The sequence below is a fragment of the Magnolia sinica genome, chromosome 11 (assembly GCF_029962835.1).
Source record: "Magnolia sinica isolate HGM2019 chromosome 11, MsV1, whole genome shotgun sequence".
In the NCBI taxonomy this organism is placed as follows: Eukaryota; Viridiplantae; Streptophyta; class Magnoliopsida; order Magnoliales; family Magnoliaceae; genus Magnolia; species Magnolia sinica.
Window position 1 is genome coordinate 18,752,983 of NC_080583.1, and position 19,722 is coordinate 18,772,704.

The 19,722-nt window shown below is 43.9% G+C and overlaps 1 long non-coding RNA gene across 2 annotated transcripts in view; it reads right to left on the minus strand.

Annotated features, from left to right (window-relative positions):
- The window catches only part of LOC131218285 (uncharacterized), a 50,489-nt gene extending 32,250 nt beyond the window's left edge, over window positions 1–18,239 (minus strand). For both annotated transcript variants that reach the window (XR_009157607.1, XR_009157608.1), the window contains exon 1: window positions 18,083–18,239. This is a non-coding gene — a long non-coding RNA (uncharacterized LOC131218285). The remainder of the gene's footprint in view (window positions 1–18,082) is intronic.
- Window positions 18,240–19,722: the final 1,483 nt, after the last annotated feature.

Consider the following 19,722-nt stretch of genomic DNA (forward strand, 5'->3'; position numbering starts at 1 on the left):
CATGATCGGGCGATCCAAGGCTTGGATGGCCTGAACCAAACATGCGTTAAGGTAGGCTCAACATACATTCACATTGACCCTTAAAAAAAATGGCCTAAAGCCTATGGTGGGCCTTTAACCATCCATAGAAGAACCCATAGGCCTACCTTAGGACCACCCAGGAGGACATCTGTAAGACCCGACTTGAGTTCTTGCATGTGCATGTCTGTGTGAGTATGCATTTCATTTCTTGTAGTCCCGTGGTCCTACCGGTCGAATTCCGGTGACCTACGACCCTCGAATTGTGTTTGCGGTCATCCTTGGGTCCGATCACGTAGACCTAACCTGGATCGACCCAAGACCTATGCCACCTTATTCGCATCGTTGTTGCGGTTCCAACGATGTGTCTTGTGTATCCATCTGACTTATGAATCAAAAGTTATGAATATTACATAGTATGGCCCTTGATCATGTGGCCCACTTTTGTGCAAATGCATATGGACCACCTCCATGGAAAAAGTCCCCATATACACTACACACACACTACAAAAATTCTATGGAAATACCACCCATCTCAACAAACACCACCCAAGCCTAGCCTAAAAGCCTAAGCATTGTAATCTCCTCCCTATATTATGATGACTTCTCTTATAAAATAATGATGACATTTTTCTCTCTTTATTCTCTCCCTCTCTCTCTCATTTCCCTCTATTGCTAGGAACACCCCAGTCCAACGTCTCCTTCTCCCTCTCTTCTCCAGCCCCCTAATCCTCAAAATACTCCCAATCCCTCCATTAAAAGTAGATCTCCACCATTAAAACTTCTTCCTAGGCTCAAGACCTTCATGGTGTAGGAGTTTGGAGGCTTGATTTGCAAGTGGGTGATTATAATTTTTAATTTTCTTTTCTACCCTTTGATCTTCTTTTTCTTTCTGATTGGATCATATGGGATTTACCAATCCATGGTGGGGACCCCATTTAAGCCCATGGATGTGGCCTTTTGGCCCATTCTATATGCATATCATGAAACATGATGGGGCCATTCTCTATGGACCCCATCATGATGTATTGTATAATCCACTTTATTTTAAGGGCATCTAGACCCTAGAAGTTATGTTGAGTTGGCATCCCAACCATCTATTCTAGTCATAGATCATGCATGCATTAGTTTAATGTTACATGTTCAAGTAACATTGTTATATGGTTGAGATTGACTCTTGCGAGGGCTCATTAGTGGCAGGGCCCTACCCCCATGGCCGGATTACTTTTTTTTTTCTTCTTCTCTTTTTTATGATGTGTGGATGATCATGTATGTGTGGCCCACTTGGTGGGCCTACGATGTCCCAAAAAAAATAATCCAGCAAGGTGGGACGCCCTTACCACCCAACTCCATGATCCTTGGACACCTTAATCAATGCATGCAAGTGTCCTAGACTTAGTCTGTGATCTGGACATAAGTGGGTCCCACTAAAGAATGCCACACACCCTTTTTATGGTTGAGATTATTGAGATATAGGCTGGTGTGTCCAGTCATGTATTGTTGTCCAAAAATCTGGACTGTTGCATGGAGTGTCATGTTCAATGTTTGGCATGAATTTTTGGATCATGAATTTTTTTTATTAATAATTATGGGGTGTAATGAGAAGGTGTGGACCCCATCTTGAGATGTGGTGGGTCACACCTTAGATGGCCCATGAAATGGTACCCAAAAAGGGAGGCCCATAGGGGTGGGCGGTTCACCTTGTTGGGCTGTCCAGCCCACATGTATGGAGGGAAAACACACACTTCAGCTTGGTTTGTCTAAGGGGTGGGACACTTTTGTGGACCCCACCTTACTTTATTTTATAAAAAAATACTAAACTTCCATTTTCCCCCTCCTAGATGAAGTTTGGGCCCACCTTATTGGGTAAACAATGCATGGATAACAACATTTCTTCCTAGACAGATTGTAATTCTGAATTTAATTAAAATACTTATCAGTAAACAAAAATCATGAAAATTTACAGAGAGGTGGCCCACCCATGATGGGACCTACCTACAAATATTTGGGGCCAATGGGACCCTGTGCACACCGTGGTAAGGCTGAACTGGCCCACCATGTTGGGACGTCCAGGTCAGTCCAATTTTCTGGACAGACTGTTTTATTTAAATTAATTACAATATTTCTAGGTGTCTAAAAATTTTAAAATTTTGTGGAGGTATGGTCTACCTATGAAAGTATCACCTTATAAAATTTCAGACCCAACAAACATTTTAGCTAACCGTGGTACGGCCGGGAGTGGCCCACCTGGCAGGGACGCGGAGGCTGGGGCATCCAGCCTTGGCTGGCCGTCTAGCCTGCTTTGTGCGCCCACCTTGATGTGTTGTATATCCCACCATCCATCCATGTGGGGTCCTTAGAGGATTGATCATTCTCCCCTTTTTTTCTAGTATTCAATTGGGGCCCATTGGGTGGATTTTGGGGCCAGATACCCCGAGCCCATAGAGCTGCCTACACATGGGACATCCCTCCCTTAGGCTACTGCTGGGCCTGCATTCCAATGGCCTGGCCCACTTGATATATGTGTTGCATATCCTCTCTCATATGGTGGGGCTCACAGTGATGTGTGTGGGCCATCAGGGATTAAATACACTAAGAAATACTTCTATTGTTGGACTCCAACCAACTTAGAAATTAAATGGGTGGGCTGGAATTTGGCATTGAGCACAATAATTATTGCTTATAAATGTTCTTTTAGGGCAGTATGGCCTACTAGATTTGAGGAGGATTTAAGTCATTTATCTTACCATCTTAATTTTATTTTTTGGGCTTAATTAGTACATGATTAAAGGCCCATTCCAATTGGATTCTTCTTGAGCTAGTCTTCTAGTTAATTATGGGCCTTTTAGCCTTGGTTGAGCTGAAATTTTCGATAGGCCCGTTGGACCCTTGGGTCCTATATTTACAATGCCATTGTGATGGGTCTTATGGGCCAAATACTCGAGTAGTTGGGCCCTTGCTTGCCCACTATAATAAATCCATACTTGGGCTAAGATGTGAGGCTCAACTTACTTGTGTTAAATAGGATTTCTCATATGTTGGGATAATGGGCTGCCCATTAGGCCCACCACAATGAGTGAACTTGTAAGACCCGTATCCTAGTCCGAACTGTTCCATCGACTCTCGCGATCATTCCCGTCGAATTTCGGTAACTTGCAACGTATAATTGACGTTTACGCGCGACCTTAAGTCGTAACCCATAGATCTGAGTCAGTTTAATCTAAGACTTGTATCATTACGACCGCACCGTCGTCGCGCGGTTCCAACGCTGCGTCTTACATACCGATCCGATACCCTAGAAGGGAGATGCGGGCCGATGTTTATTTCAAAGAAAATACCTCGTGTTTGCAATCCCAAGAGAATCTGTACAGCATGTCCCATCAATCAATCACTCAATCAATCAATCAAAGCTTTCTTTCTCCTCAAGTCAAGCAACCTCAAAGTCAATTCTTTCTCACCTTCTCTCTTACACAGACCATCACCTCACATCTATCACTCCATCACCCATCACTTCTCTTACAACCACCCTCTCTCTCTCTCTCTCTCTCTCTCTCTCTCTCTCTCTCTTTCTCTTCACATTTTCTAACCACCCAAATAAGCTCACGTCCAACATTTTCAAGGAGAGAAAGTGCATGTGTGTGGCCCACTTTCCCATCCCAAATCCTTCATCTTAGCCATTCAAACCTCATCATCTTTCGTCAAAGTGAAGCACAAGGAGTTCTACTTTTCATCGGACCAAGAAGATCGAACGGTGGGTGCTTTATAGGCTAAATTTTTCATGTTTTGATGATGGGCCAAGTGAGGCCTAGCAATTGATGGTATGGATCTCACTTTGGACCCTAGGTGTGGCCGATGGCCCACCTTGATTCTCATGATCATTTCATGATAGGGCCATTCTCCATAGTCCCCATCATGATGTTTATTTTCTTTGCATGGATAGAGGTCATCTAGACCTTCCATTTTGGTGGAGAAGGAATCTCCACTGTTGATCTTTGATTTGGTGGGCCCACATGTATTGAGACCCACTTGATGTATGATTGAATGCAAGGGAGAACCCATAATGTCGGGGTCCCTCCATCACACGTGTGTGTCTCTCTCTCTCTCCCTCTCTTTTTCATTTGTTTTATGTGTGATGATATGATTATGTGGCCCACTTAAATGAGTTGTGAGACGTCCAAACCATTCAACAAAGGGACCACACCTTGATGTGGGTCTCATGTACACCATCCAACCATTTGGTGGCCCACCCTGATAGCATGTATGTGGGTGGGGCCCACCTTAAACATGTGTTATATGCAACCGTCCAGCATCCAGGGATGCTGGACATTGGCAACAAGTGAATTGTGAGCTGACAGTGAGCGTACTAACGACTGTAGCAAAAGGAAAAAAAAGGTTTTAGGTGGGCCGCTCATGCAGGCCCCACCTTGATATATGTATTCAATCCATGCCGTCCATCCCATTCAGCGGATCATTTTAGGTGTTGATCCGAAAAATGGAACCAATCCGATTTTCTGGTGGGCCATAGTATAGAAAACAATTTCTTTACCGTTGAAAACCACCTTGCCATTTCTGTACCTCGAAACACGCCTAATATTAGGCTCGTTTGGTCTGTATTGAACAGTAAAAACCAATGGGTGGGGTGAATTTTGTTGATATGGGCTTCACCTGTGAAAAACATCAGAAAAACAAGTCTTTAAAAAAAAATTTAATATGCAGCAGGTCGCTGCTGCTGCTAGAGGCACGCAGGCAGCGCTTGCTGCACGTGAACGACAGCCAGATGGGTCCCATATGTGGGCCCCATCGTGATGTGTGTTGAACAGCCACACCGTCCATTTTGTGGGCCCCCTCGGGGTAGTGGTCCCCACCAAAAATCAACCATATACGTGGCTCAGGTGGCCCACATCATAGGAAACAATGGGATTGAACGTCAGCCATTGAAACCCTGTTTGGGTACTATAAAAGTCTTGGATTAATATGAAATTTGTTTCTCCTTTTCATCCAAGCCCATGTGACCCTATTAATGGGTTGGATTGCAAATAAACATTATGGTGGGCCCCACATGGAACCCACCATGAATTATGTGTTTTATTCACACCGTTCACGGCTGTGGACGGTGGAGCCTACATTGACGTATGTGTTTTATTTACACCGTCCACCCCTGGACGGTGGAACCCCACCTTGCCTATGTGTTTTATCCATGCCGTCCAACCACTTTAGCTGGACTGCTAGATAGCCAGGGGACCTCACCATGAGGCATGTGATTTATCCATGCTGTCCATCCCTATGGGACCCACCATGATGCATATGTTGTATCCAAATTGTCCAACCATTTTGAAATGTTATTTTACGGCATGGGTAAAATGATGAGTCAGATCTATAGTTCAAGCATACCCCACCATTGAAAATAGTAGGGTCAGTGATATCGCCTGTTCAAAACTTCTTAAGGGCCATGGTAGTTCCAATCAAGTTAATGTTTTTGCTCTTACTTCATCTTCCTCTGTGTTAACTTATGAATAGGTTGGATCTTAAAAATACATAAGGGTGGGCCCGATTGATATACATGAAGCCCATTTGTTTCAGCCCATTTGATTCGGCTCGTTGATACGACCCATTTGATGAGGCCCGATGTAGTGTATTTGGGGCCCTTGGGCTGAGGCCCATTGTGATGTATTAGGGCCCGTGGGTTGAGGCCCATTGTGATGTATTTAAAGGCCCATGGGATATGGCCCATTGCAATATACATAGGCCCATTGATGTGGCCCATTTGATGTATCTGAGGCCCATGGGTCGAGGCCCAATGAGATGTATATAGGACCATTGCATGTGTAATTTTACCGTGGTATATACAATGATGTTTTTGTGGCAGGCCATGCCTTGGGAGCAATGTTGGTTTGACGTCCACATTGTAAGATTAATGTTGGTTAAATGTCTGCATTATAACTCTCCCTAGGGCCCATTGATAGGTCCATACTTGTTATGTGTTGGCCGTTTAGGCTCATCCTCGTTGGAAGGATAGTTCATCACCACATAACATGGTTAGTATAGCTCCATGATTCATGCCCATATGCATTATATGTACGCTTGATATGAGAAATGTTTGATCATAACATACGTTATTGGGCAGACTATTTACGGGACTCCTTATGAGATGGAGTGCCCACATTATCGCGCTGTACGCGCAGGATTGCTGCATGATTAGATAGTGTGACTCATGCATCTCGTATATATGTGACTTGATCATTGTACGCCCTAATGACATCAGGGCCGTGGCCTCCACAGACACATCGTGGATGGCTAGATGAGACACCGAAAATGCTTGGTTCTAGCACTGTGGGCACGTAGGATGTCTTTGGGTGAAAATTCCAGAACCTTCTTAGTACCAGGAGATGCTCCAACATCTAGACTGAGTGGAATATGAGCACCGGTGCTTATACCATGAGGCCGTGTCTCTCACTATGTCGTGGTCGGTTGAAAGGGGGTGTGGCCTTATCCGCCCAAGTGAGGGGGCTATAAGCTAGGCTAAGTATGGTCAGCTCATAAATGGGTCCGCTATCGACGAGCCGAATAGGTATTGGTAGACTGCTAGCTAGGCGGATAGTGAGGTCTCTTCTAGTTCACTGGGCTGTTTAGCTAGGGAGGAGGTAATCGGTGTGGAGTGTAATAGACCCCGGTGATTTCTCCAGAGAGAAACTATATTGATATGTGGACTTATTGAGCAGGAAATGTATATCCATTCATTTATTCATTCACTATCTACTCGGGTTGGTGGTGCGTAACTATTTGTTACGTGTACCATCGCATGGCCAGGATTTCGGTTGGTTGCGCGACTAACCTGAGATCGGGAGTTTACCACATTGAGTCTGACTATCTAAATTTAGGTATAAGACTGGTTTGGATAGAAGTCCCCTGTGGTGGAAGCCTATGATACTACGTACTATCATCCCGACTTCACATTCTAGCATGGTCATTGCATTCACACTGCATATTACATTGCATCATTGGCATCTGATATTTGGCTTCTACATTTGCATAGTCGATCCGCATTATGTATTCTGTTATTGTATAATTCATGGACCTACCAGTATATTTCCACTTACTCTGATATCGTATGATTTATGATCTTGTTAGTATTTCCACTTATTCTGAAGATGTATGATTTATGGGCTTTATGGTATACTTAGCGCTTGCCTTGCGTGCACACTTACACCACCCTCTATGCTTTCTATAAGCTTATGCATGATAGATGCGTGTAGGTGATGTTAGGTTGCAGTAGCGTGGAGCTTGGAGCATATAACTGACTTATGGAGCTTGGATTTGACATACGTATTTCCCTTTCAGCACTGTATTCAAATGATTATATTAGTGGATATGTAATGATGATGTTGCCTTTGTGATTTGGGTAAACTTGTGGTTATGCTCCATTACAAAAAATATTTATTCTGAAAATCCTCCTTGTAGGATCCCAGGATCGGAATCTAGCATATGATTGTCGGGAGCTGAGAATGGGGCACTACGGAGGCTGTCGACACCGGATTCGGTAATCGAGAATTTTGTGAGCCCGTTTTTCAAGTTTAGGGCATGACAGAACCCATGACCCTTATGGTTGGGGCCCTAACCTTGTTTAAGGGCCCACCAGGTTACCTATGTATTGGGCTTAGTGTATGGCCCACTAGGCCATGAATTGTATATGCCTTGGACCTTTCTTTACATACGTAGCAGGCTACTTTTTTGGGACCCAGTTGAGGTTAGATATCCTCCTTGGTGGCCCTAAGGTAGGCTCCTAAGGCCCTTATAAGTGGTTGAAGGCCCACCTTGGACCTTATTAGGCCCGTTTCCTCCCTGAGGTTATAGGACTCCCCTACCTTGTGGGTCATCCCAGACTGTTGAGCCCCCACTAAGAGAACTTCATTTCTCCTTAGAGTACTTGACCATAGATCTTGTCCTTGTCCCTCCTTGGGATGGAGGAATGCACATTTTACAGGTAGCACACTTACATCATTGTGACCCATATACATAATCTACATGAACTAAATGCATTGTATGGTGGTCATTGAGGGATGAAGTTTCTCCCCTTATGCACATTGAGTGCCTAAAGCTGGTGCATGATCTGTATGTGTGACTCATGCATTAACATCACATTTCATGATGATACCACCCTTGCTTCATCAGGGCCTTGCCTCCACAGGGATATTCGTGGATGGCCGTATGAGTGGACACCGGAAATATTATATGAGCATGGCGGGTGCATAGGATACCTATCGGTGAAATTCTCAAAACTTTTATGGTACCAAGGATCTGCCCCAACGCCATGACCGAGTGGAAACTATGAGCGCACGAGGGCCTTATACCATTAGGCTATGACTCCATTGTCATGTAGTCGGTTGGATAGGGGTGTGACCTTACTTGCCTAGTGTAAGAAGGCATTGCTAGGCTGAGTCTGACCAGTTCGTGAAATGGGTCCGCTGCTGTCGAGCCCTGTTGGTGATTGGTTATCCACAGGTGGGTAGTGAGGTCTCTTACGCTCATTTGATTGTGCAGGGTTTGTAGAGCGGCAGTCATTCGACAATGTAATGGACCCCGGTGATTTCCTTATGATTGGAAATGTACTTGACATGTGGTTTGGATATGAGCACTGGCATTACTTGCATCGCATTAGCATTGGCTATGTAAACCCCATCATGCATTGCCTTAGTATGGCGTCCAGTACTCATTGCATCGTACTCATGATAAGCCTTGGTAAGGTTAGTGATATTCTCATTGAGTATGTTTCTTTCCTTGTACCTCCTGTTATTCTTATGTGCACCATTATCACACACTTTCACCACCCTTTAAGCTTTTATAAGCTTATGCACAATTGATGCATCCAGGAGATCCTTGGCAAGCGTCATAGTGGCAGAGCGTGGAGTAGAGTTAAGCTTGAGGACTCCAGTGTTGTTGACTTTTCTCTCTTTTCCCATTATCTTATGTATGTCCTTTCGGACCAATGTAAGCTTGTAAAAGTTCAAATTCATAGTGCATTTTGTGATGTGTGCCTTGTTATTCTCAGATATACTTGCTTTGATCTTGGGTATGCTTGTATTAGAAATGATTACACTGTTATGGAAATCCTCCTTGTAGGATCCTAGGATCGGAACCTGCCTCAGGAGCCAAGAATGGGGTACTACGGAGGCTGTTGTGGCCAGAACTGGTCATCGGGTTCCTTGTGAATCCGGTTACCGAGTCTGGGGCGTGACAACATCCAACCTCAATTGGTTCCCAAGAGGTAGCTCACCTCTAACCAAATACAAATCAATGCCCAAGGCTTAAACCAATCAAGGGCCTACTGGGCACACATACAAGGCCCAACTCATAAGCAATATGGTGGCCCCATAGACAAGGTTTGGGCCCAACCATGAAGATTATAGACACATATGTTGTGGTGGGCCTAATGGGCAGCCCGGTAATCCAACCATATGGGCAATATCATAACTTTATCCAAGTGAGTTGGGCCTCACAACTTGGCCCATATACAAGGTCATTTTGGTAGGCAACCAAGGGCCCAACTACTTGCACTTATGGCCCCTAACCCATCACAATAGGTGGTGAAATACAAGCCCAAATGGTGAAGGGGCCTAACTTAGAAGATCAAAGATGATTTGGGCCTACCCTAAAAAAGGCCCTTAGCTTGGTGGGCCAGGCTACACCAAAATAGGCCATTAGGGGCAGCTAGTTGGGCCCATTGCTGAATTTCTAGCCCGTTTATATCATGGGCCTGCTGGAGCCCAATAAATAATAAAAAAAATTAAGTATAAGTTCCCTGGTGGCCCACATATCTCCTTGTGGGTCCCACCAGATAGGAGGGCTGAATTAAACACATAAAATAGGTGGACCATGCTGCTGGATGAAGGTCCAGCAGTGGTCTAATGGGCCTGGGCAATTGGCCCAAAACTCATCCAAATGGGTCTAAAAAATGGAAGCTATTGAGGGAGATGACCATATCCCACATGGACCAAGATTGTATGGATGGTGGGACAACAAAATACATCAAGGTAGGCCTACAAACTGGCATGGACGGCCAGCCATGGCTGGACGCCCCAGCCTGGGCGTCCCATCCTGGTGGGCCGGTCCAGCCTGTACCACAGGTGGTACAGGGGTCCGTTGACCCCAAAAACTTACAGGTAGGTCCTACCATGGGTGTAAGACACCTCTACAAAATTTTAAAATTTTTAAATAATCAGAAATTTTTTAATTAAATTAAGGAATACAATCTGTATAGAAAATCTGCTAAGTGTAGAGTTCTGGATAGACCCTGATTGAGCACCCAGTAGGGTGGGCCCAAGGTGTCAAAAAATTGGAGAAAATTGATTCTACATCCCCACATATGTATAGTACAAGATAGGGTCCACCAAAGTGGCCCACCTAATTAGAAATTATTTTATATTTTTAAGTTTCCAGACTGCAATGTTGTTGGAATTACAGCAGAAAATCCAGCAAGGTACTCATATTGCTCCATTCTTTTGGAGACCCAAATGAGGTGAGTTGAGGCTGAAATTTGGTATGCTTATAAGTGAGACATGTACCTTTAAAAATCATATATCACTTGCTACAAAACTTGTGAGGCCCGTATCCTAGCCCGTACTGTCACATAGGCTTCTACGGTCCTCCCGGTTGAATTCCGGTGACCTACGATCTGTTATTGGCAGTTGCGCACAACCTTGAGTCATATCCTGTATTCAAGACTTAGATCAACCCGAGACTTGTACCCTAGCGACCGCGCTGTTACTGTGGTTCCGATACCACTTATTACGCGTCGAGGCAATACTCAGGCCAAGAGATGTGGGCCTGCGTTCAGTTCGAGGATAAATGCCAAGCATTGCAATCCCTAGAAAACATCACATCAATCCCATTAATCACATCAATCAAGTACACATTACTCCCATCACTCATACTCATCCCTAAGTACAACCACCCCCCCTTAAAGTCAACTCTCTTTTTTACACAAGTACTCCCATCACTCACTCACCCATCACTCACATCACTCACCTATCACCTCTCTCTCTCTCTCTCTCTCTCTCTCTCTCTCTCTCTTATTTCTCTCTCATTTCCTTCCAAGCTCCATGAGAGCAACCCATGTCCAAGCTCCATGGGAGAGAGCTAGTGTGACCCACCTTTCTACCACCCGATCCTACCATCTTAAGCCCATCTCAATCGTTGAAATTGTCCCTTTGGGGCTCTGTTATGCATTGGCGGAAGAAGGAAGAAGAGATCTCGAGGTGGGTGCTTTTATTTATTGATTTTGTGATTTGAGGGCCCACATATGTGGGACCCATCTTGATATATGTATTATATAGGGAGGGCCCATAGTGGCGGGGTCCCTCCCCTCCTCACCGCTTCTCTCTCTCTCTCTCCCTCTCCCTCCCTCTCTCTCTCTCTTTATCTATCTATCATGATGGAGTGGGCCCCACAAATATGTGTTATATGTAGTCCATCAGATGGTGTGGCCCATCCTATTGCAGGTGGAGGTCCACACCATCCCACGGTTGGGATGGTGGAGATCCCTCACGCTGGACCCATATATAATATAATACATATATTATATGTAATATATATATTAATATAGTATATGGTGGGCCCCACGTGGGGACCCACCTATTTTGGAAATGGACTAGCTGGCGTACTAGACGCCAGCAAGCTTTGTGGGTCCCATCACGAGGTATGTGCTTTATCTACACCGTCCATCCATTGCTGGACGGTGGGACCTAGGTGCATGTGTAGGGTCTCCACCGTCCAGACGTGGCAGGAGGGACCCACCTGAAGAATGTTTTTCATATCCACGTTGTCCGTCCATCAAGGACATCCAGAGTCTGGACAATTTACAAAAAAAAAAGAAAAATATAATATAATAATATATTTATATATTATATACATATATCATGAGTGGTGGGCCCAACGTGGGACCCACCTGTTGAGATGGTAGGTTGGCTGGAGTGCCCTGCACCAGCTACAGGGCTGCTGTGTTGAAACAGCAAGGCCTGGGGTCTCACCTGCTATCCACACCATCCATCTGATGGACGGTGGGACCCCACCTCAATGCATGTGTTACATTCACACCGTCCAGACATCGGGACGGTGGAAATCCACCGTGATGCGTGCATTCCTCCAACCGTCCATCCCTTTTTACTGTCGTCCACGTTATGTATGTTTTGGATCCACACCGTCCTCGTGTGGAATCACCGTGATGTATGCTTTATATATCCACATGGTCCATTTATGTGGGACCCACCGTTGAGGTATGTGTTATATCCAAGCCGCCCACCCGTAGGACGTGTGGACCAGCCATGATGTATGGATTTTATCCCATCGTCTAGATCAGTGGGACCCATTCTCCCAGCCGTCCTTCCCTTCCTGGATGGAGAGTTTCTGTGGGACCCACCTTGATTATATGTGTATTATCCATACCGCCAATATGTATTGCCAGCTCATGTTAGGTGATGGTCCCAAGATCAACATAAATCTATGGCCAGGACGGGCCACACCACACAGAAAACGTGGCATTGAACTCTTAACTGTTGAAATTCTCTTGTGGGCCTACCATTATGTACTTGTCATCCAAGCCATCCATTCCATTCTCCAAGTCATTTTAGGATGAAATCCAAAGGATGGACCAGATGCAACCTCAGGTGGGCCATACCATACAAGACAGTGGTCAGGGGCCACCACCATTCAAACATTCCAGAGCCAATCACGATGCTCATTTGCCACCCAAGGTCATCCAAACCTGTTTAAAAAAATAATAATAATATAATAATAGTAATAATAATAGAAAGAAGGGAGTCAAGGCCTCCAGTGCCGGAGATCCAACGTGATTGTGGGATTCATCCACCGTCCTTGGACGAGTGGACCACAGGCTAATGAATGCTTCATTCTGCTATCCATTCTCTTCAGCTCATTTGTGATGTGGCCCCGCCTTTCTAGTGGACCCGCTCATTGGGCATGGGCCTTAGCTGAAGTAGATTCAAAACTCATGTGGGCCACACCATTGAAACCTTCTTGAGACTACACGATTGTCCGAATGGCCATCTATCTGTGGGCCCACCACGTTATGTGTATTGGGTTGGGTCGTGGACTCCCCTCAATGTAAGAGTCTTATATTCATGGTTTGGGCCCAACTTCAGAAAAGTGTTGGACTGGTTGTTGGGCCACCTCATTATAATGTATTTGAGGCCCATATATGAGGCCCACCGTGATGTATTAGGCTCATGGGTTGTGGCCCATTGTGATGTATATTAGGCCCATATGATGTGACCTACTTGATGTATTTCCAACCCATTTGGTAAGGCCAAATGTGATATATTTTCGGCCCATTTGGTAAAGCCCAATGAGATGTATTTTTCGGCCCATGTATTGAGGCCCAACTGACATATATGAGGTCCATGTATTTCGGCCCATTGTGATGTACATGAGGTCCATGAGCGAGGCCCAATGTGATGCACATGCGGTTGATGTGTGGGCCCATAGTAATGTGTATTAGGTTCTTGTGTGAGGCCCTGGGCCTACGATACGCTTGGCTCTATGTGGGCTACTCCTTGGGAGCAATGTTGGTTAAATGTCCACATTGATGGGCAATGATTGTTGAATGTCCACATTGTGACCTCCCATTAGGCCTGGTTAGGCACATTCTCGTCATTCTCTAGTGGGTTACCCCAAACAATTGAGCCCCATTAATATTACTTGGTCCATCATCGGCTGTCCATCCAGGGATCCCGCCTTGTGTAGAGGCCGATTACTGATTTCGATTGTCGAAGTCGATTCCAATTGTCGAGGCTGAGTCCAATTGACGAGGCCGATTCCGATTCCTAATGTCGAGGCCAATTTTCAAGGCCGATTCCGGTTGTCGTGTCCAAGTCCGATTGATGAGACCGATTCCAATTCCGAATGTCAAGGCCGATTGTCAATGCCAATTCCTTTGTCGATTCCAGTTGTCGAGGCTGAGTCTGATTGATGAGGCTGATTTCGTATGTCAAGGCCAATTATCGAGGCCGATTCCGATTGTTAAGGCTGAGTTCGATTGACGATGCCAATTCCGTTAGTCGAGGCTGATTGTCAAGACCGATTCTGATTATCGATTCTGGTTGTTAAGGTCTAGTCCGATTGATGAGGCCAATTTCGATTCCCAATGTCGAGGTAGATTGTCAAAGCCGATTCTGATTGTCGATTCCGGTTGTCGAGGCTGAGTCCTATTGATGAGGCCGATTCTGTATGTCGAGGCCGATTTCGATTGTCGAGGCTGAGTCCGGTTGACGAGGTCGATTCCGTTTTTCGAGGCTGATTATCGATGTCGATTTCAATTGTCGATTCCGATTGTCAAGGCCGATTGTCGAGGCCGATTGTATAGGTCGATTATCTAGGCCGATTCTAATTGTCGAAGCCTAATGTGATGTATATGCGCTCCGTATTTGAGGCCCATTGTGATGTGTATTCAGCCCGTGTTTGAGGCCCAATGTGATATATATTAGGCCTATGTGATGAGGCCCATTGTGGTGCATTTGAGGGCCAGGCGATAGAGCCTATTGTGATATATCTTAGACTCATGTGGGAGGCCCATCGTGATGTGTATTAAGCTCTTAAGTAAGACCCATGGTGTTGTATATTAGGCCCTTGTGTGAGGCCATGGGTTCATTATATGTTAGGCTCTATGTGGGCCATTCCTTGGGACAATGTTGGTTAAATGTCCACATTGTCGAGGCTGATTGTCGATGTCGATTATTAATACCGATTATGAGTATGTGACAGCATAACATCATGATACATGCCCATACGCATCATTTGCATGTTTGTTATGAGATATGATTGACTATTGCATATGTCATTGGGTAAGTTGTTATGAGACTCCTTGATAGGCGGAGATTGTCTCACATGAGTGCACGGTATGCGTAGGATCAATGCATGACTGGATTGTATGACTCATGCATCTTAAATTGTGTATTGTGATCACTGTACGCTCTAGCGACATCAGGGTCATAGCCTCCACAGGCATATCGTGGATGGCCAGATGGGACACTGAAAATCTGTTCTAGCATCGGGCTGCTATAAATGATCTTAGGTGAAAATCTCTAAACCCTCTTGGTACTAGAGGATGTCCCAACGTCGAGACTGAGTGAATATATATGAGTGCATGAGGGCCGTATACCAGTATGTCACGTCTCCCACTATGTCATGGTTGGTTGGGAGGGAGTGTGGCCTTACTCGCCTGAGGGAGTAGGCATAGCTTGGCTGAGTTTGACCAGCTCATGAATGGGTCTGTTATTAACGTACCAGGTAGATATTGGCTGATTACTGGCTAAGCGGATAGTAAGGTCTCTTCCATTTACTCAGTTGTGCGATTAATGGGGCGGCAAGCTGGTGTAGAGTGTACTAGATCTCGGTGATGATCCCAGAGATGAACAGTTCTGATATATGGACTCATTAGGCATGAGTTGTATACTCATTCACTATCCACTCGGGCTAGTGGTGCACAACTTTTTGTTACGTGTGCCTTCGCAATGGCCAGGATTTCGGTTGGGGTGCACGACTAACCTGAGATCAGGAGTTTACCACATTGAGTCTGACTATCCAAATTTAGGTATGAGACTGGTTTGGATAGAAGTTCCTTGTGATGGACCCCATAGCCTGCGATACTACGTACTATCATCCCGACTTCACACTCCAGCATGGTCATTCCATTCGCACCGCATATTGCATTACATCCGCGGCATATGATATTTTGGGTTACTGTGTTTTTGCATCTATATGGTCTAGATATGGCATCTAATATTTGATTCTTTATGACTTCTCATTTGCATAACTGATTTGTATTGCGTACTCTAATATTGATTGACTCATGGACTTGTCAGTATTTCGACTTACTCTGATATTGTATGGTTCGTGGACTTACCAGTATTTCTGTTTACTCCGATACTACATTCTGAGCACGTATATTCTATTCACACACTTACACCACCCTCTAAGCTTTCTATACATTTATGCATGATAGATGTGTGCAGGTGGCGTTAGGTTACAACAGCGTTGAGCTTGGAGTGTGCAGCGGTCTTCTAGTGCGTTAATTTTTGACATATGTATTTTCCCTTTCAACATTGTATTCAAATGTTTATATTAGTGGATATGTGATGATGATGTTGCCTTTGTGATTTGGGTAAACTTGTAGTTATGCCTCTTACGAGATAAATGCATGTTGAAAAATCCTCCTTGTAGGATCCTAGGATCGGAACCTAGCATCTGGGCACTGGGAGCCGAGAATGGAGTACTACGGAGGCTGTCGGCACTAGATTCGGCAATCAGGATTCTTGTGAATCCGATTTTTGGGTTTGGGGCGTGACAAAACTCCCCACCAAAGGCTCCAAATTCTGGCCTCAAGTTGGCCTAAAAATTTGTCCAGATAAATTTGGACAGCAACATGTAATTGAGAGAAATTAAATACAAACATCACTTAAGATGAGATTTAACCCCCAAAAATCATGTTGTACACCACCCCAGTGGGCCCCACAAATATCTAGACCTTCCCCATCATAAAAAATCCCTTGCATGTGCCCCCAGGTGGATTTTAGAGCCATAGGTCTAAGGATGGACCGCCATGGACGTCCAACCTCCATGGATGGTCTGGATTTTTGTTGGTCTACAAGGTGGGCCACACATGCATGATCAGAATGCTAACATCAGAAAAAAAGGATTGGCCACAAGAGGAGAGGCTCCACCACATTGAGGTCCTCCCCTTCATCAATCACACCACACATTTAATTGATTTTCGTGATACAACATAGATCAAACACATGCATGGTCTATAATCATAATGAATGGTTGCGGTGCCATCCCAACATGATGTTAAGGTCTAGATGACCTTAGAATGGTGTAGATCATGAGATACATCATGTTGGGGTGCATGGAAAATGGCCCCATCACGGAACATGACATGCATGCAGGATGGGCCAAAGGGCCACATATATGGGATCAAATGGGATCCACACCATGGATTGGTGGGTTCCATATGATCCATTCATGAAGAAATAATAAGATTAAAGGATAGAAAAGAAATCAGCAAAAACATAGTCACCCACTTGGAATCCAACTCTCAAACTCCTATATCATGAAGATCTTGGAGCAAGGAAGAGATTTTGATGGTTGAGATGTATTTTTAGTGGTAGGATTTGAGGGGTTTTTGGGTTTAGATGGGGGGAGAATTTGGGAAGAAAGGGAAATTCGAAATAAATTGATTGATAGGAAAAAATGAGAGAGAGAGAGAGAGAGAGAGAGAGAGAGAGAGAGAGAGAGAGAGAGATCATGATTGCTTTGTAAGAAAGGCAGTGATTGCCTAGGGGAGGAGATTACAATGTTGTAGGCTAGGTTATGTTTCTTGGTGGTGTGTGAGATAGGTAGTGTTAGTTACGGAGCTTTTGTGTGGTGTGGGTAGTGTACCTTGGAACTTGTGCTAAGGGTGGTGGTGGTCTACATGCATTCCACCTAAGTGGGCCACATGATTAAGGGTCATACAATGAAATGTTCATAACTTTTGATCTACATATCAGATGGACGTACAAGACACGTCGTCAGAACCGTGACGACGATGCGATTAAGATGGCATAGGTCTTGGGCCGATCCGAGTTGGGTCAACGTAACCAGACTCAAGGATGACCGTAAACACTATCCGAGGGTCGCGGGTCGCCGGATTCGACCGGTAAGACCGCGGGACCAAAAGAAATGAAATGTATACCTACACACACATGTACACACAAGAACTGACGCTAGGTCTTACATTCTCCTAAATCAAATACCATTAAAGTTCTATCAAGAAATTATCACTCGTGCACTCACTTCCATATTAGAAACCTATGTGAAATAAATTAATTGAAAATCCCCCTTTTGGTCTGAGATCCTTTTTAAGTAAATAAGCCAAGAGGTGTTATGCTCATGAAAAATATATTTAAAAAATGAATTGAAAGTAGAACAATCGAAATGCTCATATATCAACAAAGCATCATGAACACGAACAACTAAACCGTATGGAGAATGTAGAGATGAACATGAAATGTACCATTAATGCTTCAGCAAGCCCTTCTGCAATTGCAGCTTCACTGAAACCACCACCAGTAAATGGTATTGCTGATAACCACTGGAAGAAAATATCCACGTCTTTTATCCAACCACTCCGTTGTACCAAGCAAGCTACATCAGGAAAAGGGGGAAATAACTATTTGTTTGAGATATGATTTGGGTGTATGGTACAGGCTCACGATATAAGTTAGCACTTCAGCTTTGGGTTGAACTTCCCATTCCTCTAACCCGGAGACGAAAAAATGAAAAAGCATGCACGTAGAATATATGTATATAATATATAATATATATGTATATAACCATGCTTTACTAAAAAATAAACTAAAATTTACCATTCTATAACATTATTCAAAAAATTTAAAATAAAAAATAAAAAATGAAGGGATGCTGTTTGTAATAAAATGAACAATTAGAAATAGTTCCTATTCTTTGCTGGATAAGCATCAAAACCACCTTCATCTATTATGTGCACCCAACATGATCATGACCCCTTAAACTTGCATCCTTACAATCTTGACCCATTTCCTTATGGTGCATGATAGCGCAGAAAAGATAGTTGTTAGTCAAGCCATTCACATGCACACACACTTCTTTCGATTTGCCATAATTCACAATGAAACAACAAAAGAAAAACATGGGTATCATTGCATATCTGTATTTGCACGCAACCCATGTACATTTCATGTTCAAAACGCAAGTCTGGTGCCATAAACTATTTTTCTTTTTTCCTTTTCTTTTACTTTTACTTTTTTATTAAAGCCATCGGCATATACAAGATACACGCATTATCGTAAATGCCTTTGAATGTATAGAAAGACTAAACCGATTGGATGCTCAAAATCACTACGTCGCATCGGCTGATGAAGTCGGCAATAAAGTTAGAGGAAATGCCAAATCGGGTCTTCTAGGGAGGCTAACGACTAGGTGGCAGTACCGATCCAATAAGTACAAAGCAATCACCACTCAGTAGGGATCACTTCAGTGGGTATGAGAAAATAGAGCCCAATGCCATCTTACCTCCATCAATACATATTTTCAAATTTTTTTGAGTTCATTTTTTTTTTTTTGGAGTTCATTCCTTTCTTGTTCTTACTATTAGTGGACTTAATCTGCTGCCATACACTACTATATTGGCAATTAGACATCAATATTTGTCATTATTTTGATCATGGGGCTCTTGGAAGAAATTTCATTTAGAGACCCAATTTGGTTTCTAAATTCTTCTTGCACTTTCTGTCAGATTCCTCCCACTCTAGATTTGGAGCTTGCTTGCTTGATCTCAATGCAAGCTCTACTTTCTTTGTTAGGTTTTAGTTTATTATCGTTATTTTTTAAAAATAAAAAAAAATAATTGTGGGGCTATTTGTCAATCAAATCAACACACAAAAATTGCTAAAGCAGGGTGACATGCACCAATTTAATTCATGTTGATGGCCAATCTTCAGTTGTAATCTCGTGCATTTTGAGTACGCCTGAAGCTATTCTAGCTAGAATTTGGGGCCTAGTTCTGCCATTTTTAATGGAATGGAGCTAGCTCCTCTGGTTCACCTAAAGTAGGAATGAAACAAAATTTCCTAAAGCAGATGATATCTGTGTAGCCTGCATCTTTTCTGTGCATGT